Here is a 24819-nt window from a genome sequence, read left to right as displayed (position 1 = left end):
AGCTCCGTGGACACGGACCCTCATCCTGCAGCAGCACGTGATTGTACGATCCCATCACCCATCTGCATTTGCTGTAATCATCTGCCATACATCCACCGCGAATCAATCATTTCTTCAGCTCAGTTTTCTTGATGTTGGCATATTTGCATATTCAAAAGAAAGGGAACTGACAGGTGAATGATTTTTGCGCTGAGAACCTTTCTAATATCTTCATCTTCCACTCTTGCCTTTGTTAGTTTAGTTTAGTTTAGTTTAAGGGGCGGCACGGTGGCGCAGCAGTAGAGTTGCTGCCTTACAGCGAATGCAGCGCCGGAGACTCGGGTTCGATCCTGACTACGGGCACCGTCTGTACGGAGTTTGTACGTTCTCCCCGTGACCTGCGCGGGTTTTCTCCGAGATCTTTGGTTTCCTCCCACACTCCAAAGACGTACAGGTATGTAGGTTAATTGGGTGGGCAAATGTAAAAAATAAAATAAAAAAATTGTTCCTAGTGTGTGTAGGATAGTGTTAATGTGTGGGGATCGCTGGGCGGCGCGGACCCGGTGGGCCGAAGGGCCTGTTTCCGCACTGTATCTCTAAATCTAAAAACAAACAAAAAATCTAGTTTAGTTTAGTTTCTTATTCTCATGTGTATTGAGGTACAGTGAAAGGTTTTATGTTGTGTGCTATCCAGTCAAAGAAAAGACACAATGGGTGGTGGGTGTATGAAACAAGCTGCCAGAGGAGGTGGTTGAGGCAGGGACTATCCAAACATTTAAGAAACAGTTAAGGGCCTGTCCCACTTAGGCGTTTTTTAGGCAACTGCCGGCGACTGCAATAGTCGTAGCAGGGTCTCCGAAAAACCGGCGACTGGACCCCCCCCCCACGACAATGTCTACGACAAGCTACAACAACCTACCACCTAGTCGACGGCAAGCTACCGACAACCGGCGACCCAATCGTCGCGACTTAGGACGTCCACCTACGACCGCACCTACGACAACCTACGACCATACAGGCGACAACCTACAACAACTGAAGTCAACCTACGTCTACCCGCAACAAGCTACGACAAGCTACGACCCTGTCGGCGACAACTGAAGACAATTCACGTCATTTTCGCCTCCGGTTTTGACGCCGGTACCTGTCGCCAGTTGACATAGGTAGTCGCCAATGGAGTTCACCAAAGTCAGCACCGGCTACAACCTACGTCACCTGGCAACAACCTGGCGACAACCTCCAAAGACGTACAGGTATGTAGGTTAATTGACTGGGTAAATGTAAAAAATTGTCCCTAGTGTGTGTAGGATAGTGTTAATGTGCGGGGATCGCTGGGCGGCGCGGACTTGGTGGGCCGAAAAGGCCTGTTTCCGCGCTGTATATATATGATATGATATGACAACCTACGACAGCGCCCCCGTCAGGAGACGTCAAGCTACGATCATTGGCGTCAGACCAACAGTCGCCGAAAATTTTGAAACATTTCAAAATCCAGCGGCGACCAGAAAAACGCCTCGACCCTTTGTAGACGACTCACGACCGCACAGGCGACACTCCGGCGACCGTGTGGCGACAGCCTAGTCGCCTGTAGTCGCCTAAAAAATTGCATGTGGGACAAGGGCTTTAGACAGGTACAAGGATGGGGCAGGTTTGGAGGGATAAGGGCCAAATGCTGGCAGGTGGGACTGGTGTAGCTGGGACATGTTGGTCGGTGTGGGCGAGTTGGGCCGAAGGGCCTGTTTCCACACTGCATCACTCTATGACTATGACATTACATGGTTACAATCAAGCTGTCCACAGATAAAGGACAAAGGGCACGACATTCAGTGTAGAAGGATGAGAGGAGATCTTATCGAAACGTATAAGATTATTAAGGGGTTGGACACGTTAGAGGCAGGAAACATGTTCCCAATGTTGGGGGGGTCCAGAACAAGGGGCCACAGTTTAAGAATAAGGGGTAGGCCATTTAGAACTGAGATGGGGAAAAACTTTTTCAGTCAGAGTTGTGAATCTGTGGAATTCTCTGCCTCAGAATGCAGTGGAGGCCAATTCTCTGAATGCATTCAAGAGAGAGCTAGATAGAGCTCTTAAGGATAGCGGAGTCAGGGGTATAGGGAGAAGGCAGGAACGGGGTACTGATTGAGAATGATCAGCCATGATCACATTGAATGGCGGTGCTGGCTCGAAGGGCCGAATGGCCTCCTCCTGCACCTATTGTCTATTGCCTATTGTCTATAAGAAAGAACCCGACAAAGTGCGATTAAAAGTAGCTAAAAAATCTCCAATGAGGTGGATGGTAGGCCAGGACTGTCATCTAGCCAGTGAGGGGATAACCTTTTTTCTCCTCGATGTAATGGAGATGTACAGTGTTCACAGTTTTATGTGCGTGGCTCAGACTTGGATTATTGAGTCAAGTTTATTCACTTTCTCTTCCCAGTCAATGTCTTTTGGATTGTTTCAACACTGTGGCATTTTTGCACCATGAACTTTAAAGAGGACCCCCTCCCCCCCCCCCCCCCCCCCCCCACCCATCAGTTTCCAACTCAGCAACTTCAAAAGTCTGAATGACGTTTTTAAAATATTGTTTTTGACTTAACTAAAAATAGTTTTATCTGAATAGCACTTGCAACATAATTGAAAATTTGAAATGCCCTTTGCTGATTAAACCAAATTATATCAGCAGTCCCACAGATAGAAGTTCTATGTATAGAAGTGCCTTAAAGTTTATGCCCTTTATATGGGACTTGCCCCACCCAGAGCATTTAAAATGAAAATAAAGTTATGATCTCCAAAGACGTATTCCAAAGACGTACAGGTCTATGGTAGGTTAATTGGCTTGCTATAAATGTAAATTGGCCTCAGTGTGTGTAGGACAGTGTTAGTGTGCGGGGATCGCAGTTCAGAGGGGACTCAGTGGGCCGAAAGGCCTGTTTTCATGCTGTATCTCCAAAACTAAACTAAACTAAATCTCCCTATGATCATTGTTAACCAACAGGAGGGCTATTCATGAGTGGCACATACAGCATTATTTCTGGAAAATCATCTTTGGGCAACAGAATAGAGAACAGATTATCCAATTTAACATTTCTAGAAGAAAGACATACCCGTTTGGGAACATAATTGGAATAAGTGTTCATAAGTGTGGCGCAGCAGTAGAGTTGCTGCCTTACAGCGAATGCAGTGCCGGAGACTCAGGTTCGATCCTGACTACAGGCGCTGTCTGTATGGAGTTTGTACGTTCTCCCCGTGACCTGAGTGGGCTTTCTCCGAGATCTTCGGTTTCCTCCCACACTCCAAAGACGTATAGGTATGTAGGTTAATTGGCTGGGCAAATGTAAAAATTGTCCCTAGTGGGGTGTAGGATAGTGTTAGTGTGCGAGGATCGCTGGGCAGCGCGGACCCGGTGGGCCGGAAGGCCTGTTTCTGCGCTGAATCTCCAAATCTAAAAAAAAAATCTAAAAAAGTGATTGGAGCAGAATTAGGCCATTCGGCCCATCAAGTCTACTCTGCCATTCAATCATGGCTGATCTATCTCTCCCTCCTAACCCCACTCTCCTGGCTTCTCCCCATAACCCCTGACACCTGTGCTAATCAAGAATCTATCTTTCTCTGCCTTAAAAATACCCACTGACTTGGCCTCCACAGCCTTCTGTGGCAAAGAATTTCACAGATTCACCACCCTCTGACTAAAGAAATTCCTCCTCATCTCCTTCCGACAGGAACGACCTTTAATTTAATCCCTTCCCTTGGAAATTTTGCTGGCGCAGATCAGTGATGCAATTGTAATCAATGATTTACAACTTTGCCATGACTCAGATCTCATCCCCTTCCCGTAATTATAACGGCAATCACACTTTATGAGTTTATGGTTGACGCTGAGAGATTTGGGAATTATTCTGAAGTTGTGAAAGGTGCACTTTTTATTGTTTAAATGGTTTATACGATTCAAGAAAATGAAATGGCGTTGATGTTTGTTATTTCGTAATTGATGTGACCCCTCCCTGGGCCTTGTAGCACTCGATTCCTCTTGCCGTGCGATTGAATGCTGTTGGTCATATTTTGTTAATCCTCCTTTCATTTTGTTATTTGCTTCCATGCATTTTCACAAGTTGAACTTCGCCTGTCAGTGGTCATAATGTTTTGGCTGATCGGTGTATGTTCTTAATTGTTAACTGTATGTTTGTGTTGTCATTTGTGAGCGGAGCACCAAGGCACATTCCTTGTATGTGCACATACTTGGCCAATAAACGTATTCATTCATTCATTCATTTGAATGAAATCCGCTGGGCAGCATGCTCTGCTTGTTCAATTCCTTACCTCAAGTGCATCGGCCTTGATGCAAGATTCTCAACTGTAACATAATTACTCTTGTATTATCATTATCTGCACCGATCAGCCAAAAAATTATGACCACCTGCCTAATATGCTGTTGGTCCTCCGTGTGCAGCCCCATACGCAGCAGGGTGCGATGCACTGTGTATTTTGACACATTCCTCCCGTGACCACCATTAGAATTTTCTGTGACTTGTGCCACAGTAGACCTTCTGTCGGTTTGGACCAGATGGGATAGCCTTCGTTGCCCTCGCACATCGATGAGCCTTGGGCGCCCAACACCCAGTCGCCGGTTTGTGGTTTGTCCCTCCTCGGACCACTGTCGGTAGGTACTCACCACTGCTGACCGGGAGCACCCCACAAGCCTTGCCGTTTCAGAGATGCTCTGACCCAGTCGTCTGGCCATAACAATTTGGCCCTTGTCAAAGTCGCTTAGGTCTTTACTCTAGCCCATTTCTCCTGCATCCAACACATCAACTTCAAGAACTGACTGGTCACTTGCTGCCTAATATATCCCACCCTTGACAGGTGCCATTGTAACAAGATAATCAATGTTATTCACTTCGGCTGTCAGTGGTCATAATGTTTTGGCTGATCGGTGTTTATGTACTATCTGGATGAAGAAACTGAAGGAATAAAGTGCTTTAAACATTTGGCACCATCAGTAAAAAAAATGTTCCTGGGAGATTTCGATGCAATTAGCTGAAGGCTGCAAAAATGGAACACAACCAGTATAATAACTTTATGTTGCCAAATCAATTCGATGGTTACAGTCACAAGAAGCTGAAGTAACTCAGCGGGTCAGACGGCAATAGACAATAGACAATAGACAACAGGTGCAGGAGTAGGCCATTCAGCCCTTCGAGCCAGCACCGCCATTCAATGCGATCATGGCTGATCACTCTCAATCAGTACCCCGTTCCTGCCTTCTCCCCATACCCCCTCACTCCGCTATCCTTAAGAGCTCTATCCAGCTCTCTCTTGAAAGCATCCAACGAACTGGCCTCCACTGCCTTCTGAGGCAGAGAATTTCACACCTTCACCACTCTCTGACTGAAAAAGTTCTTCCTCATCTCCGTTTTAAATGGCCTACCCCTTATTCTTAAACTGTGGCCCCTTGTTCTGGACTCCCCGAACATTGGGAACATGTTTCCTGCCTCTAATGTGTCCAATCCCCTAATTATCTTATATGTTTCAATAAGATCCCCCCTCATCCTTCTAAATTCCAATGTATACAAGCCTAATTGCTCCAGCCTTTCAACATACGACAGTCCCGCCATTCCGGGAATTAACCTAGTGAACCTACGCTGCACGCCCTCAATAGCAAGAATATCCTTCCTCAAATTTGGAGACCAAAACTGCACACAGTACTCCAGGTGCGGTCTCACCAGGGCCCGGTACAACTGTAGAAGGACCTCTTTGCTCCTATACTCAACTCCTCTTGTTATGAAGGCCAACATTCCATTGGCTTTCTTCACTGCCTGCTGGACCTGCATGCTTCCTTTCAGTGATTGATGCACTAGGACACCCAGATCTCGTTGAACATCCCCTCTTCCTAACTTGACACCATTCAGATAATAATCTGCCTTTCTATTCTTACTTCCAAAGTGAATAACCTCACACTTATCTACATTAAACTGCATCTGCCATGTATCCGCCCACTCACACAACCTGTCCAAGACACCCTGCAGCCTTATTGCATCTTCCTCACAATTCACACTACCCCCCAGCTTAGTATCATCTGCAAATTTGCTAATGGTACTTTTAATCCCTTCATCTAAGTCATTAATGTATATCGTAAATAGCTGGGGTCCCAGCACCGAACCTTGCGGTACCCCACTGGTCACTGCCTGCCATTCCGAAAGGGACCCATTTATCCCCACTCTTTGCTTTCTGTCTGTCAACCAATTTTCTATCCATGTCAGTACCCTACCCCCAATACCATGTGCTCTAATTTTGCCCACTAATCTCCTATGTGGGACCTTGTCGAAGGCTTTCTGAAAGTCGAGGTACACCATATCCACCGACTCTCCCCTGTCAATTTTCCTAGTTACATCCTCAAAAAATTATAGTAGATTTGTCAAGCATGATTTCCCCTTCGTAAATCCATGCTGACTCGGAATGATCCTGTTACTGCTATCCAAATGCTCAGCAATTTCGTCTTTTATAATTGACTCCAGCATCTTCCCCACCACTGATGTCAGACTAACTGGTCTATAATTACCCGTTTTCTCTCTCCCTCCTTTCTTAAAAAGTGGGATAACATTTGCTATCCTCCAATCCACAGGAACTGATCCTGAATCTATAGAACATTGAAAAATGATCTCCAATGCTTCCACTATTTCTAGAGCCACCTCCTTAAGTACCCTGGGATGCAGACCATCAGGCCCTGGGGATTTATCAGCCTTCAGTCCCATCAGTCTACCCAAAACCATTTCCTGCCTAATGTGGATTTCCTTCAGTTCCTCCATCACCCTAGGTTCTCCGGCCCCTAGAACATTTGGGAGATTGTGTGTATTTTCCTCAGTGAAAACAGATCCAAAGTAACGGTTTAACTCGTCTGCCATTTCTTTGTTCCCCATAATAAATTCCCCTGCTTCTGTCTTCAAGGGACCCACATTTGCCTTGACTATTTTTTTCCTCTTCACGTACCTAAAAAAACTTTTGCTATCCTCCTTTATATTATTGGCTAGTTTACCCTCGTACCTCATCTTTTCTCCCCGTATTGCCTTTTTAGTTAACTTTTGTTGCTCTTTAAAAGAGTCCCAATCCTCTGCCTTCCCACTCTTCTTTGCTATGTTATACTTCCTCTCCTTAATTTTTATGCTGTCCTTGACTTCCCTTGTCAGCCACGGGTGCCTCTTACTCCCCTTAGAGTCTTTCCGCCTCTTTGGGATAAATTGATCCTGCAACCTCTGCATTATTCCCAGGAATACCTGCCATTGCTGTTCTACCGTCTTCCCTGCTAGGGCCTCCTTCCAGTCAATTTTGGCCAGCTCCCGCCTCATGCCTCTGTAATCCCCTTTGCTATACTGTAATACTGACACTTCCAATTTTCCCTTCTGCCTTTCCATTTGCAGAGTAAAACTTATCATGTTGTGATCACTGCCTCCTAATGGCTCTTTTACCTCTAGGATCAGGATCAGGATCAGGATCAGGATACCATTAGGATCATTACACAACACTAAATCCAGAATTGCCTTCTCCCTGGTAGGCTCCAGTACAAGCTGTTCTAAGAATCCATCTCGAAGGCACTCTACAAACTCTCTTTCCTGGGGTCCATTTCCAACCTGATTTTCCCAGTCTACCTGCATGTTGAAATCTCCCATAACCACCGTAGCATTACATTTGTGACACGCCAATTTTATCTCCTGATTCAACTTGCACCCTATGTTGAGGCTACAGTTTGGGGGACTATAGATAACTCCCATTAGGGTCTTTTTACCCTTACAATTCCTAATTTCTATCCATACTGATTCAACATCTCCTGATGCTATGTCACCCCTTGCAAGGGAATGAATATCATTCCTTACCAGCAGAGCAACCACACCCCCTCTGCCCACCTGTCTGTCTTTTCTATACGTTATGTACCCCTGAATATTCAGTTCCCAGCCCTGGTCCTCTTGTAGCCATGTCTCAGTGATCCCTACAACATCATACTTGCCCATGACTAACTGAGCCTCAAGCTCATCCACTTTATTTTTTATACTACGCGCATTTAAGTACAACACTTTAACTTCTGTATTTACCTCCCCTCTCACATCGGTCACAAATGGCCCTGCCCTTAATCTCTTTTCCCCTCTAGAACTTCTGTTCCCATTCTTCCGAGAGTCTTCTGCAATATCTCCTGTATTCCCTTTAACCTCATCTTCATATTCACAATTTGTTAACCCCTCCCCCCCACTACTTAGTTTAAAGCCATAGGTGTCGCACTAGCAAACCTGCCTGCCAGAATGTTTGTCCCCCTGCTCTTAAGATGTAACCCGTCCCTTTTGTACAAGTCACCCCTAGCCCAGAAGAGATCCCAATGGTCCAGAAATCTAAATCCCTGCTCTCTGCACCAGCCCCTCAGCCATAAATTCATACCCTCTATCTCTCTGTTCCTGGCCTCACCAGCACGAGGTACTGGTAGCAGTCCAGAGATAACCACCTTCGACGTCCTACTTCTCAGTCTTTTTCCTAACTCTCTAAACTCCCGCTGTAGCACCTCCTTCCTCTTCCGCCCGACGTCATTCGTGCCCACGTGCACAACGACTTCAGGTTGATCGCCTTCCCTCACTAGGATGCTCTGGAGAAAAGGAATAGGTGACGTTTCGGGTCGAGACCCTTCATCAGACTGAGAATCAGGGGAAAGGGAAATGAGAGATATAGATGGTGATGTAGAGATACAGAACAAATAAATGAAATATTTGCAAAAAAAGTAACAATGATAAAGGGAACAGGCCATTGTTAGTTGTGTGCTGGGTGAGAACGAGTACAGACAATGAGGCTCAACAAGACCAGGTGTTCAGCGAAACGATTTCCGAGCCATGTATGGTCTCCTGACTTCCCCTTGCTAATGTCAACAATTAGTCTCTAGGTGTGTAGCAGAAACCGGCAGCAGATGATTGGAATGCGGGAAAAATAAAATAGGGTTAATGTAAAATTAACCTAAAATGGATGTTTGAAGACTCCCATGGACATAGTGGGCCGAAGGGCCTGATTCCATGCTGCATGACCTTCTCTATGCTGGTGCATAGTAAAGCAATCCAGTTGACACTAGTCATTCCCTGTTATTCCCTTTTTAGCTGCCCGTCCAATTCCATTTTGGCAGATGGATTTTGCTTTTACCACAACTTAGTTTAGTTTTAAGATACACCGCAGAAACAGGCCCTTCGGCCCACCAGGTCCGCGCTGACCAGCGATCCCAGCACACTAACACCATCCCACACCCACTTGGGACAATTTTTATTTACCAAGCGAATTAACCTACAAACCTGTACGTCTTTGGAGTGTGAGAGGAAACCAAAGATCTCGGAGAAAGCCCACGCAGGTCACGGGGAGAACGTACACAAACTCCGTACAGACGGCACCTGCGGTCGGGATCGAACCCGGGCCTCCGGCGCTGCATTCGCTGTAAGGCAGCAACTCTACCGCTGCGCTGCCGTGGCCGCCCTTAGGCGGAGAGTTTCTGATCAAAGGGCCAGTTTCTGTGCTATATGTATATGTGCTTGCGCGTGTGTGCATATGTGTGTGTGTGTGTGTAGGGGGGAAGAGCATGCAAAGAGCGTGATATAAGACTGAAGCAAGTCTTGCGTGTGCTCGAATGCATGGCCACTGCAGTTTAAAGTGGACGCATGCATGCAAGGTTATCTCCTTTGGTTCTAAAAACAAAAATACAGAATGAATGGTTCAAAAGGGGTTTATTTTGTCACATGTGCAACTGCACAGTGTAATTCCTTTTGCATACTTACCCATGCACGCGCCACATGTATTGGCGCCATTTCCAAAGTCCAACGTCTGGTACGTCCGTGCACTCGGTCTACTGGAACGGTTCCCAATACAGGTGAGCCCCAGGCTCCTGCAGGGCCTTCTCTCCGTAGCCTTCGACTGGATCGGCCCGTGACCCGACCTCCCTCTCCTCGCCCGGCCAACTTAGTGTCCTGGGTGCACCTCCTGCTGCTGACCTTGCAAGCGCTGGATGCATTACCTTGGTTCAACCTGCTACTGGCCCTTGTTATTTGCATCTGTTATCTAAGGCGGCTCCTTCCACATCAATTCTCCTTTCTTCAGAGGGTGTGGGGGGGGGGGGGGGGGTGGCAAGCAGGGTCTGGGCCTTCGAGAGGCCGCAGTCTGCTGGACCTTCAGCTCCTCTGGGCAGTTCCCTGGCTCCTCGGCTGCGGCACTTCGGAAAGGCTTCTAGCGGACAGTTCCCTGGGAACCGGATGCTTAGGTTTTGTGTTTGGCCTTGGAAAGTGATTGATTGGGGAAAAGGGAAAGTGCAATGAGGTCTAGCTGTACTTCTGCATCACAAAGTGCTGGAGTAACTCAGTGGTTCAGTGCAACTCACTGAGTTACTCCAGCACTTCGTACCTTTTGGACACAAAACACTCAGCGGGACAGGCAGCATCTCTGGAGAACAGGTGACGTTTCAGGTGGAGACCCTCCTTAGATTTTGAGATTTTGAGATACAGCGCAGAAACAGGCCCTTCGGCCCACCGGGTCCGCGCCGCCCAGCAATCCCCGCACACTAACACTATCCTACACCCACTAGGGACAATTTTTACAGTTGCCCAGCCAATTAACCTACATACCTGTACGTCTTTGGAGTGTGGGAGGAAACCGAAGATCTCGGAGAAAACCCACGCAGGTCACGGGGAGAACGTACAAACTCCATACAGACCAGTTCGGATCTTCAGACCAGTTCAGATCAACACCGGATTACAGGTACCGGCAGTCGATCTGCCGCTTTTCGCAACAGTTACGTTTCCAGACTTCGTACCTTTTTTTGGGGAAATCAGCATCTGCAGTTCCATTTTGTGTCCTGAAACACCAGTCGCTGAGTGCAAGCATTGAGGTGCAGCATGCAGTTAGGGAGATAGATGATATGTTGGTCTTCATTACAAAATGATTTGACTGCAGGAACATGGAAAGAGTACAGGGCGTTGCTAAGACTCCATTTGGAGTTTTGTGTGCAGCCTTGATCTCTTTATGTAAGGAAGGATGTTATTGTCATGGAGGGAAAGCAAAGTGATTTACCAGACTGATTCCATAGCATGGAAATCATGTTTGCTGGTGATACAAAGCAGTGTGCTATTGAGAGCAGGGAAGAGAATATAACGAGTGTCCTGGGATATGGACAAATGAACTTAGTGCACAGGAGCTCGACAGATGCAATTGACTCTGCTTTGAAGCAAAATAAACTGAAGGCCAACAGCAATTGCAGCCGATGATTACAAAGGTGAGTAATGTGTTAGCTTTCAATATAAAAAGGATTTAGTTTAGTTTAGTTTAGTTTAGCGATACAGCGTGGAAGCAGGCCCTGCGGCCCACCGAGTCCGTGCCGACCAGCGATACCCGCACATTAAAGGGCCTGTCCCACTTAGGCAATGTTAAGGCGACTGCCGGCGACTAGGCTGTTCGCCGACAGTTCGCCGGGGTGTCGCGGGCATGATCATGAGGAGTCTTCAAAGAATCGTAGTGGATCTCGGCGCGTCGCTGAGAAATCATCCGGAGTGAAATTTCTCGGCGACAGCTGGCTTGTCGCCAGGTATCGTTGCTTATTGCGGGCGCTGTCTGTCGCATGCTGTCCCCAGGTTTGCTAGGTTGTCTTAGATGCATTTAGAAGCACGTAATATTAAATTAAGTAAAGTCATTTGAAGATACCATAAAATACTTGTGTTTAACCAATTTATTTACTGTCAGGACATTTGACAGGTTGATTGGAGGCAACAGTTTGATGGTCAGGTAAGCGTGGGAATTTTTTCGATGTTTATGGCCATCAGCCATTATTTTTAAAGTAGGCTCCCAACCCAGATGTGCAACCCAGAAACCAGATATGCATCTCCCGTACATTTTCAAAGAATGCCCACACTCCGCACAAAAATCCATTTAACCACTTTTAAAATTAAATTTCTTAATGCTGCTATTAGTAAACTGGAAGTCATCCAGTTTATGCCTTGTTACCGTGAACTTGGGTTTCAAGTTACCCGGGCAAGATGTTATATTTCAAAACTCTCAAGTAATTACAGACTTGTCAGTGATTTCAGCGAAAATTAGGACGCCGGAGAAGCATTGATAAGCGTGGGAATTTCGTGATGTTTCCGAAGACGCTGTAATCTCGACCTGACTCGGCATTGTCGTGGTCATTGTCGTAGGGTAAAAGAAAATTTCGGCGATCTGCTACGACTTTGACAGTCGTCAGCAGTCGCCTAAAAAATCGCCTAAGTGGGACAGGCCCTTTTAACACTACCCTACATACACTAGGGACAATTTACACTTTACCAAACCAATTAAACTACAACCCTTGGAGTGTGGAGGGAACTGAAGATCTCGGAAAAAACCCACACAGTTCACGGGGAGAACGTACAAACTCCGCACAGATAGCACCCGTAGTCGGGATCGAACCCAGTCTCCGATGCTGCAAGCACTGTAAGGCATTTGAGTACAGAAGTAAAGATGTCTTTCCACAGTTATAAAGGGCTTCTGTGAGACTGTACTTGTAAAGGTCGTAAGGTCATAAGTGATAGGAGCAGAATTAGGCCGTTCGGCCCATCAAGTCCACTCCGCCATTCAATCGTGGCTGATCTATCTCTCCCTTCTAACCCTAATGAGCAGTTTACATAAAGCAGGACATACTTGCCATAGAGGAAGATACACTCTGGTTCGAGCCATGCAACGTTTACTGGAGGAGAAGAAATGAAATAGATGAGGGCTTAAATTTCTGGAATTTAGAAGAATGAGACAAAATCATATTACCACATAAAATGCTAATCGGGATCATGTGAGAGGATGTAGGGAGGATGTTTGCTCTGACTGTGGAATCTAGAACCTCATAAGTTCATAAGTGATAGGAGCAGAACTAGGCCATTTGGCCCATCAAGTTTGCTCCCCAATTCAGTCATGGCTGATCTATCTCTCTCTCCAAACCCCATTTTCCTGCCTTCTACCCATAACCCCTGACACCCATACTAATCAAGAATCTATCTATCTCTGCCTTAAAAAATATCCACGGACTTGGCCTCCACAGCCTTCTGTGGCAATGAATTCCACAGATTCACCACCCTCTGACTAAAGAAATTCCTCCTCATCTCCTTCCTAAAGGAACGTCCTTTTAGTCTGAGGCTATGACCTCTAGTCCTCGATTCTCCCACCAGTGGAAACATCCTCTCCACATCCACTCTATCCAAGCCTCTCATTACTGTAAGTTTCAATGAGGTCCCCCGTTCATCCTTCTAAACTCCAGCGAGTACAGGCCCAGTGCCGTCAAACGCTCATCATACGCTAACCCACTCATTCCTGGGATCAATCTTGTAAACGTCCCCTGGACCATCTCCAGCAGTGGCACAACCTTCCTCAGATATGGGGCCCCAAATTGCTCACAGTACTGCAAATGCGGCCTGACCACCGCCTAATGGAGCCTCAGCGTTACATCCCTGCTTTTGTATTCCAGTCCTCTTGATATAAATGCTAGCATTATATTTGTCTTCCTTACTACCGATTCGACTTGCAAATTAACTTTTTGGGAATCCTGCCCCACTACTAAAATGTATGACTCCACACTTTGCTGTGCTGCATTCCATCTGCCACTTCTCTGCCCACTCTTCCAACCTGCCCAAGTCTTTCTGTAGAGTCCCCTGCTTTCCCTACACTACCTGCTCCTCCACCTATCTTCGCATCATCTGCAGACCTAGCCACAAAACGTTTAATCCCCTCATCCTGTGAGGGGAGTCTAGAGTGTAGACACAAGGAACAGCAGATGCTGCAATCATTTTTGCGTCGAAGAAGTGTCTGAGGAAGGGCTCCATAACATCGCCCATCCCTGTCCTCCACAGATGCTGCCTGACCTGTTGAGTTATGCCAGCACTTATTGCTCTATCTGGGGGAGTCGAGAAGCAGGAGTAACAGTCTATGAATAAAGTGTAGGTCATTTATGACTTAAATGAGGAGAACCTTTTTTTCACACAGGAGGGTGGCGAAACTTTAGTATATTTCACCCCAGAGGGCTGAGGAAACACATTCATTAAGTTCCTTCAATATAAAAAATAACATTAGATTCTTGTATATTAGGAAGCACATGGATATGGTAGAGATAGACAAATTCTTGACTAGAACGGGTGTCAAGGGTTATGGGGAGAAGGCAGGAAAATGGGATTAGGGATCAGCCATGATTGAATGGCGGAGTGGAGTCGATGGGCTGCATGACCTAATTCTACTCCGATAACTTATGAACAGTGCCAGGAAAATGGCATTGGTGTAAAAGATCAACTGTGGTCTTGATGAAAGTCAAGCAGGGTCGAGGTCCAAATGGCTCATTCCTCATTTTTATGTTCTTATGATCTTACTTCATAAGTTTGTGTATTATCCGCACAGACATCACTTGAGGCTGAGGATCTACTGGAGAGGATGAGGAATCAAATAGATTAAGAGAGACAAAGTTCCCCAGGCCAAGGAGTGAAGGTAGAGTCTGTAAAGCTCGCAACAAGTCTCAGGTACCGAATCCATCATGAGAAAAGGGGGGCAAGGTGCCGCAGTGCTAGAGCTACTGCCTTACAGCGCCAGAGACCCGGGTTCAATCCTGAATATAAGAGCTTGTCTGTACATAGTTTGTACGTTCTCCCCATGACCTGCGTGGGTTTTCTCCGAGATCTTCGGTTTCCTCCCACACTCCAAAGACGTACAGGTTTGTAGGTTAATTGCCTTCATATAAAATGTTAAAAAATTGTCCCTTGTGTATGTAGGGCAGTGTGTGGATCACTGCTCGGTGTGGACTTGGTGGGCCGAAGGGCCCGTTTCCACACTATTTCTAAACTAAACTAAAAAGTTAAGAGAAAGGCTTGCCTATGCAAAAGTGGGTGCAAATAAAGAGTTGAGCATAGAAACATTCAAAGTAGTCGGCAAATTAAAACGGCAGGCGTGTTGCAGAACGGTTACATCAGAAACATCGGTGGTTAGAATAAGGTGCAGGAACCTGACAATTGTACATCGAGAGGATAGTTTGTTTCTTCTGGCGAATTACACCTGTGAAGTGGAGAACAAAGATGTTCAGGATGAGACCGTGCAAGAGCACAAGAAGCTTCTCCTGCTTATAGAGTCAAAGAGTAATTGTGACCGTATTATAGTGTCATAGAGTCAGACAGTCAGAGAGTGATAGTCATAGTCATTGAGTTAATTTTGTTTAGAGGTACAGCGCGGAAACAGGCCCTTCGGCCCACCGAGTCTGCGCCGACCAGCGATCCCCGCACACTAACACTATCCTACACCTACTAGGGACAATTTTTACATTTACCAAGCCAATTAACCTAGAAACCTGTACGTCTTTGGAGTGTGGGAGGAAACCGAAGATCTCGGAGAAAACCCACGCGGTCACGGGGAGAACGTATAAAACTCCATACAGACGGCACCCGTAGTAGGGATCGAACCTGGGTCTCCGGTACTGCAAGTGCTGTAAGGCAGCAACTCTAACGCTGCGCCACCGTGCATAGAGTCATAGATTCATAGAGTGATAGTCAGAGAGTCATAGAGTGATAGACTCAGAGAGTGATAATGATAGAGTGATAGTGATAGAGTGATAGAGTGATTGAGTGATAGAGTGATAGTCATAGAGTGATAGTGATAGAGTGATAGAGTGATAGTGTCATAGAGTGATAGAGTGATAGAGTGATAGAGTGATAGAGTGATAGTGTCATAGAGTGATAGAGTGATAGTCATGGAGTGATAGAGTGATAGTTATGGAGTGATAGAGTCATAGAGTGATAGAGTGATAGTGTCATAGAGTGATAGTGATAGAGTGATAGTGATAGAGTGATAGAGTGATAGAGTGATAGTGATAGAGTGATAGAGTGATAGAGTGATAGTGTCATAGAGTGATAGTGATAGTGTCATAGAGTGATAGTGATAGAGTAATAGTGATAGAGTGATAGTGTCATTGAGTGATAGAGTGATAGAGTGATAGAGTGATAGTGTCATAGAGTGATAGAGTGATAGTCATGGAGTGATAGTGATAGAGTGATAGAGTCATAGTGTCATTGAGTGATAGAGTGATAGAGTCATAGTGTCATTGAGTGATAGAGTGATAGTCATGGAGTGATAGAGTGATAGAGTGATAGTCATGGAGTGATAGTGATTGTCATAGAGTGATAGAGTGATAGAGTGATAGTGTCATAGAGTGATAGAGTGATAGTGATAGTGATAGTGATAGAGTGAGAGAGTGATAGAGTGATAGTGATTGTCATAGAGTGATAGAGTGATAGTCATGGAGTGATAGAGTGATAGTCATGGAGTGATAGTGTCATAGTGTCAAAACCTATTTCTACTCCCTAGCGTTTGAGGCTCATTGAGGAGGCGCTGTGAACTGTTTGCGTGCTACTGTATGTTTCTTTTTTTTTTTAAATTAGTACCTAATCAGATGTACAGCACTTTGGTCAACGTGGGTTGTTTTTAAATGTGCTATACAAATAAAATTGACTTGACTTGACTTGACTTGACTAGAGTGATAGAGTGATAGAGTGATAGAGTGATAGAGTGATAGAGTGATAGAGTGATAGAGTGATAGAGTGATAGAATTATAATGATAAAGTGATAGTGATAGAGTCATTGAGAGATAGTCAGTCATAGTGATAGACTCAGAGAGTGATAATGATAGAGTGATAGAGTGATAGAGTGATAGAGTGATAGTAATAGAGTGATAGTCATAGAGTCACAGTGATAGAGTGATAGTGATAGACTCAGAGAGTCATAGAGTCATAGTCATAGAGTCATAGGATGATAGTCATAGTGGCGGCACGGTAGCGCAGCGGTAGAGTTGCTGCTTTACAGCGAATGCAGCGCCGGAGACTCAGGTTCGATCCTGACTACGGGTGCTGCACTGTAAGGAGTTTGTACATTCTCCCCGTGACCTGCGTGGGTTTTCTCCGAGATCTTCGGTTTCCTCCCACACTCCAAAGACGTACAGGTATGTAGGTTAATTGGCTGGGTAAAATGTAAAAATTGTCCCTAGTGGGTGTAGGATAGTGTTAATGTACGGGGATCGCTGGGCGGCACGGACTTGGAGGGCCGAAAAGGCCTGTTTCCGGCTGTATATATATATGATATATGATAGTGATAAAGTCATAGAGTGATAGAGTGATAGTCAGAGAATCATAGTCATAGAGTGATATAGTCATAGAGTCATAATCATAGTCATAGTCATAGAGTCATAGAGATAGTGATAGAGTAATAGAGTCATAGAGTCATAGAGTCATAGAGTGATAGTGATAGTCATAGAGCGCCACAACAGGCCCTTCAGCCCACTTGCACATGCCGACCAAGGGAGAAATAGACCAGATACATCATGAATTTTACCAGAAACTTACCAGCAATCAGTAGAATTTAACGTAGTGCTAGAAAAGGTGCATTACCTCATTTCAGCGCTATGCAATCAGAGATAGTGCGTAAGGTTTAAGTCTGGAATCCATAGCCAGAGATCAGAAATGGTGAATGCATCGATGCTCTGCAAAAGTTGTCATGTCTGAATCATTTTTGTACATTTCAGGGGCTATCCAGTAATTTGTTTGAGGGTGAACACAAGCTCCCTGAGTTTCTTAACACACAAGATAGATCAGCCATGATTGAATGGCGGAGTGGACAATGGGCTGTATCTACCTCCTTGGTGACCTTCGGACTTTCCTTGATCGGACTTTACTGGGTTTATCTTGCACTAAACGTTATTTCCTTATCCTGTATCTGGACACTGTAAATGGCTTGATTGTAACCATGTATTGTCTTTCCGCTGACTGGTTAGCACACAACAATAAGCTTTCCCCTTTACCTTGGAACACATGACAATAAACTAAACAAAAACTAATCCTGCTCCTCTGCCTAATGGTCTTATAGGGATTTAACTTTTGAATGAGCACGCAAGATTGCTGCATCTATGGAAATGACTTCTAAAAATATAACAACATTTTGAATGGTAGATTAAATTAGCATGAACGCTGTATAAAATCATTGGCAGGAGCAACAGAGGGTCCAGCAGTGAGTCTGTGTCCTGTGAGAGTGAGCAGCACATACGAAGGGGCTTGGCAAGAAGATCTACTGCTGTTGCAATGGGAATCCTTCAGTTTAAGTCATTGAGTTCAGAGCCAAAATACCTTTCAGTTGTAGATTGCGCAGAGCCTCATTATGCAGTCAACCAGAGTCCCCACAGAAGTGAGGCAGTCAAAGTAAAATATTGTGCAAAACATTGAGAGGCGAGTGGGGAATTGCCCAATAGGGAATTTAGAGGAAACCTCTTTGTCCAAGGAGCGGTGAGGATGTGGAACCTGTAACCGCAGGAAGTGGTCGAAGCTAAATAGGATCAGATGGATTTAAAGGGGTTGCTGGACTAGGATGTGAAGAAGGAAGTAGAGTGATCTGTTGGTTTATTTAGATGTGATGGATGTTTCTTTTTTGTTGTTGTGTGTTTTGTGTTGGTTGGGGTTGTGTGATTTGCTTATTTTATTGCTCTTATTGTTGGACTGTGGGTGACGAAATCTCGTCCAAAAGACTTGTTTTTTGGATGACAAATAAAGATAACCTGAATCCTGAATCCTGAATCCTAAAGATGGGAGGAGGCTTAATGGGGAATAAATGACAGCGTGGACTGGTTGAACTAAATAGCTGTTTTCTTGCGTGAATAAACAAAGTATAGTAATGAACACACTAAACTAAACCAGGGCCGTCTTAACGCATGGGCCTGATGGGCACTTGCCCGGGGGCCCACGAGCATAGGGGCCCCATGCTGATCTGTGTATGTTAAGTGACTTGCAATAAATAAATACTACTTTAAAAATGCAGGTTCAATAAGTGCTTTTTTCGCAACATTTTCGGTCACTAAGTGCTTCTCACAGTGATATGTAAGTGCTTTTCACAACAATGTAGCACCCTAAGTCCATCGCTAAGTGCTTTTCGGTAAGTGCTTTTCACCGGCACGACAGGGGGGGGCTGGTAGGGAAAGGGGGGTGGGGGAGAGTAACGGTAGGGGCCCCAGTACACTGCTTTGCCCGGGGGCCCATAATGCTGTAAAAACGGCCCTGAACTAAACTATACTAAACTGAACTAAACTGAACTAAACTGAACTAAACTGAACTAAACAACTGAACTGAACTGAACTGAACTGAACTGAACTGAACCAAACTAAACTAAACTAAACTAAACTGAACTGAACTGAACTGAACTGAACTAATTTTATATGGCATGTACACCTGCTGTGATAATGTGAGAACGTTATTTCAAAGTTAGAATAAAAATAAAAATTGAAGATTAAGTCATGAATATTAAAATAGTACACACTGTTCTCCCATGAAAGAAGCACATGTGACCAGAAGTTTAATAATGTGAAATTAGCTAGTGGCATACTATAGTTGTGAATATATTCTGGCAAGACTTTGAAGATATTCGGACGAGTAGAACGTGTCTCCTCTATAATGGGCAGTGATTAGGCTACAACGCTCTCGATTACAGTTGCCGATTATGTAAGCAAACCGACCGGGAGGAAAATTAGAGGTGAGAATGGATTGAAAATTCAATCAGTGTGGAAACATCATAATTGTGTTTTAAGTAAATACATGGGACATTATGAAAAAATGGACAAGGATTATTCGACAGGGATTAAGGCGTACAAGGTTTATGAACATTTAACATCAAATGCCAAGATGATGCATTCATAAGATCATATGTGACGGAAGTAGAATTAGACCATTTGGCCCATCAAGTCTACTCAATCACGGCTGATCTATCTCTCACTCTGAACCCCATTCTCCTGCCTCTCCCTGTAACCTCTGACACCCGTACTAATCAAGATTCTAGCTATCTCTGCCTTAAAAATATATCCACTGACTTTGCCTCCACACCCTTCCACAGAATTCCACAGATTCACCACACTCTGACTAAATAAATTCCTCCTCATCTCCTGCTTAAAAGAACATCCTTTAATTCTGAGGCGATCACCTCTAGTCCTAGACTCTCCCACTAGTGGAAACATCCTCTCCACATCCACTCCATCCCTTTCACTATTCTGTATGTTTCAATGAGGTCCTCCCAGGTAGAAGAAGAACAAAACAAACTGTAGCATGTAGAGAGTATTGGTGAACGTTTTGAACCAAGGTTATTGGGTGACACCCATAGTAATGGTACTTGATGTAACATGAAGTCTCAACTTCTGCACTCAATTCCCTGACTGATGAACCCATCTACCGGTGATGCCACCGATAAGGAACTATGGCCATAGGGCCCTACGTAAACCGTGTAGGTCTTGCCTGGCTTGGCTTACCAAAGTGCAATACCTCAAAGTGCAACACCCCAAATTAAACTCCAGCTACCATTCCTCGGCCCACTTGCTCAGCTGATCAAGATCCCATCTTCACTGTCCCCCAAACCACTTTAGTGTCATGTGCAGACTTGCTAATCATGCCTTTCCCTTTAAAAAAAAATCTAAATCTTTGATACCTATGCCGAACGGCAATGAGCCCAGCTCCGATAACTGAGGCACAACACTAGTCACAGGCCTCCAGTCCGAAAAACAACCTTTCCCAACACCCTCTGCTTCCTACCATGAAGGAATTGCAAATGATGATTATGGAAAACAATGCTGTTGGAAATCTGAAGAGAAGATAGACACAAAAAGCTGGAGCAACTCAGTGGGACAGACAGCATCTCTGGAGGGAACGAATGGCGACGTTTTGCGTCGAGACCCTTCTTCAGACAGAAGTCTGAAGGTCTGAAGAAGGGGTCTCGACCCGAAACATCGCCCATTCCTTCGCTCCAGAGATGCTGTCCGTCCTGCTGAGTTACTCCAGCTTTTTGTGTCTATCTTCGGTTTAAACCACCATCTGCAGTTCCTTCCTGCACGTAAATCTGAAGGGAATTGGTAAGAGAATCTGTCCGCAGACTTTGACAAAGATGTCGAAGATCTTGCCAGTGTTTAGTTTGGTTTAGTTTAGTTTAGTTCAGTTTAGTTTAGTTTAGTTTAGTTTAGGTTAATGATACAGTCTGGAAACAGTCCACGCTAACCAACAATCATCCGTACACGAGTTCTATCCTACACACTAGGAACAATTTGCAGAAGGTGATTAACCTACCAACCTGTACATCTTTGAAATATGGGAGTAAACCGGCGCACTAGGTGAAAAACCCATGCAGTCACAGGGAGAACGTGCAAACTACATACTGACAGCACCCGTAGTCAGGATCGAACCTGGGTCTCTGGCCCAGTAAGGCAGTCACTCTACTGCTGCACCACTGTGCCAATCCTAACAATGGACTTACTGCATGTCATAGAAACATAGAAAGTAGGTGCAGCAGTAGGCCATTCGGCCCTTCGTGCCTGCACCGCCATTCAATATGATCATGGCTGATCATCCAACTCAGTATCCTGTACCTGCCTTCTCTCCATACCCCCTGATCCCATTAGCCACAAGAGCCACATCTAACTCCCTCTTAAATATAGCCAATGAACTGGCCTCAACTACCTTCTGTGGCAGAGAATTCCACAGATTCACCACTCTGTGTGAAAAAAAACTTTCTCATCTCGGTCCTAAAAGACTTCCCCCTTATCCTTAAACTGTGACCCCTTGTTCTGGACTTCCCCAACATCGGGAACAATCTTCCTGCATCTAGCCTGTCCAACCCCTTAAGGATTTTGTAAGTTTCTATAAGATCCCCCCTCAATCTTCTAAATTCCAGCGAGTACAAGCCGAGTCTATCCAGTCTTTCTTCATATGAAAGTCATGCCATCCCAGGAATCAATCTGGTGAACCTTCTCTGTACTCCCTCTATGGCAAGAATGTCTTTCCTCAGATTAGGAGACCAAAACTGTACGCAATACTCCAGGTGTGGTCTCACCAATGCCCTGTACAACTGATGTCAGATCATGGTGAGTCATACAGTGCGGTCCACGACTCTCCGGTCCACTGAATTCATGGTGCCCTTCAGATACAAACTTACACTAATCCCACACCGCTGCCATTTACTTTTCCACATTCCCCTTGATATTCTCCCAGATTCTATCACTATCCTGCACATAGACTTGTCATTGAGTTGCACACCAGAGAAACAGCCCCTTCAGCTAACTGCATCTATGGCGACCTACATACCTATCTATAAATATACCTGCATTGGTTGCACATGTTGGGGGCAATTAACAAACACGGTGGCGCGGTGGCACGGTGGCGCAGCGGTAGAGTTGCTGCCTTACAGCGAATGCAGCACCGGAGACTCAGGTTCGATCTTGACTACGGGCGCCGTCTGTACGGAGTTTGTACGTTCTCCCCGTGACCTGCGTGGGTTTTCTCCGAGATCTTCGGTTTCCTCCCACACTCCAAAGACGTACAGGTTTGTAGGTTAATTGACTGCGTAAATGTAAAAATTGTCCCTAGTGTGTGTAGGATAGTGTTAATGTGCGGGGATCGCTGGGCGGCGCGGACTCGGTGGGCCGAAGGGCCCGTTTCCGCGCTGTATCTCTAAATCTAAATCTAAAAAAAATCAAAAAAATTCTAAAACATCAATCAATCTACGGACCTGAGATGTGGGACGAACCCGGAGGAAACCGAAGCAGTCACAGGGAGGACGGACAAACTCCACAGAGACAGCACAGGAGGTCAGGATTGAACCTGGGTTACTGGAGCTGAGAGGCAGCAGCAAAGATACTAGAGGAGCTAGATGAACCACTCCGTCGAAATCGCGTGTACAGAAGTGTAGTACGCAAAGGAGCGTAACGGCCGCCATTTTAGTAGGCAAAACCCGCCGTTCGCAATGCCTCTCGCAGTGTAATCAGTGTTTTGGGGGAATAGTATGTGTGATGATACCATTAAAATGAAGAATATATCTCATCTATCACTTCACAGATTTATGTTATTTTTCTTTTAAAATGTTTCTGCAAGCTTCTGCCTACTAAAATGGCGCCATGACATACTATTGTTTTTAGGGTCGAGTGGTCTATTATCTTTGGGCAGCAGCCCGCACTAGATGAGCCACTGGGCAACCTGAATTACCTTCCAAGTCAGGAGTGTAGTGCGCAACCTCCCAAAACGCCACTCCAGGCACGGAAATGGCCAAACGGTTTAGTTTAGTTCAGTTGAGTTTATTGTCACGTGTACCGAAGTACAGTGAAAAGCTTTTGTTATGTGCTAACCAGTCAGCGGAAAGACAAAACATGATTACAATCGAGCCATTTGCAGCGCACAGATACACGATGAGGGTATAACGTTAAGTGCAAGGTAAAGCCAGCAAAGTCCGATCAAGGATAGTCCGAGGGTCACCCATGGGGTAGATATAGTAGTTCAGCACAGCTCTCTGGTTGTGGTAGGATGATTCAGTTGCCTGATCAGTCGAGTGACTGCTTCTCAGTATTAATTACCAGCCATTCAAATGGATGTAGAGCACATAGTGTGGCTATGTGCTGCTGCAAAATGAACAATAGAACTGTTACCTTCTATCTTTTTTTTGCACAAAGACTTTCCGAGAATATCGTACCAGGCAATGTTGAACAGCAGGATCATTTCTGTCTCAACGATTCTTGAAGGGCAACTGAATAAAACACTTTAGTTCTCCTTACTGCCCAGCTTCAAATGGGGAAGCTAAACAAAGGAATGGTTCACACAATGAAGACAGAAGAAGGTTAATTGAACACCTCAACATGAAACATCACCGGGCAGCGTTGCTCCTCACACCACGCTCCACGGCAGGAATTCACTGCTGTGGAAATATTAATGAACAGAATGTCCAGAGCGTCCTCCAGACACGTGTGGGTGGGGATAGCGAACAGGAGGAAAGAGAGGGTTAGATATAGCTCTTCGGGCTAACGGAATCAAGGGATACGGGGAGAAAGTAGGAACGGGGTACTGATTCTGGATGATCAGCCATGATCATATTGAATGGCAGTGCTGGCTCGAAGGGCCGAATGGCCTAACTCTTCCATCTATTTTCTATGTTTTTATGTTTCTATGATCCAGGGTGGTGAATCTGTGGAATTCCTTGACACCGAAGGCTGTGGAGGCCAAGTCAATGGATATTTTTTAAGGCGGATGTGGATAGATTGAATGGCGGAGTAGACTTGATGGGCCGAATGGCCTAATTCTGCTCCTATCACTTATCACTTATGACAGTCTATAGACAATAGACAATAGACAATAGGTGCAGGAGGAGGCCATTCGGCCCTTCGAGCCAGCACCGCCATTCAATGTGATCATGGCTGACCATTCTCAATCAATACCCCGTTCCTGCCTTCTCCCCCTGACTCCGCTATCCTTAAGAGCTCTACCCAGCTCTCTCTTGAATGCATTCAGAGAATTGGCCTCCACTGCCTTCTGAGGCAGATAATTCTGACCTGATGGTCCGGATGGAGGCGATGGCTGCAACGGGTCCTTATGGCCAGCTGCAGCTGGGCCTTAGAAAAAGGTGCCAAAACCCTGACGACTCTTTGGATATGGACTCAGTGGGCTGTTCCTCTACATTCATTACTTCATCTCCATGTCAGCAAGGGAAAGGAGATAGTGATCGACTTCAGGAAGCGAAGCGGTGCACATACTGACGGCGCCAAAGTAGAGATGGTTGAAAACTTCAAATTCTTAGGAGTAAATATCACCAACAACTTCTCCTGGACCACCCATATTGAAGCAGCGACCAAGAAAGCACACCAACGGTTCTACTTCCTTAGAAGGCTTAGGCAGTTCGGCATGTCCCCAACAACTCTCATCTATATACTAAAACTCTTGTTTGTTTGTTTGTTTGTTTGTTCCTAAACTGCAGCCAAAATGGTACACGATAGCGGATAATTTTAGGCCCACCTTACCC

Source organism: Rhinoraja longicauda, chromosome 2 (genome assembly GCF_053455715.1).
Source record: "Rhinoraja longicauda isolate Sanriku21f chromosome 2, sRhiLon1.1, whole genome shotgun sequence".
In the NCBI taxonomy this organism is placed as follows: domain Eukaryota; kingdom Metazoa; phylum Chordata; class Chondrichthyes; order Rajiformes; family Arhynchobatidae; genus Rhinoraja; species Rhinoraja longicauda.
The sequence above is the reverse complement of the archived record's forward strand: the minus strand, read 5'-3'. Positions refer to the sequence as shown.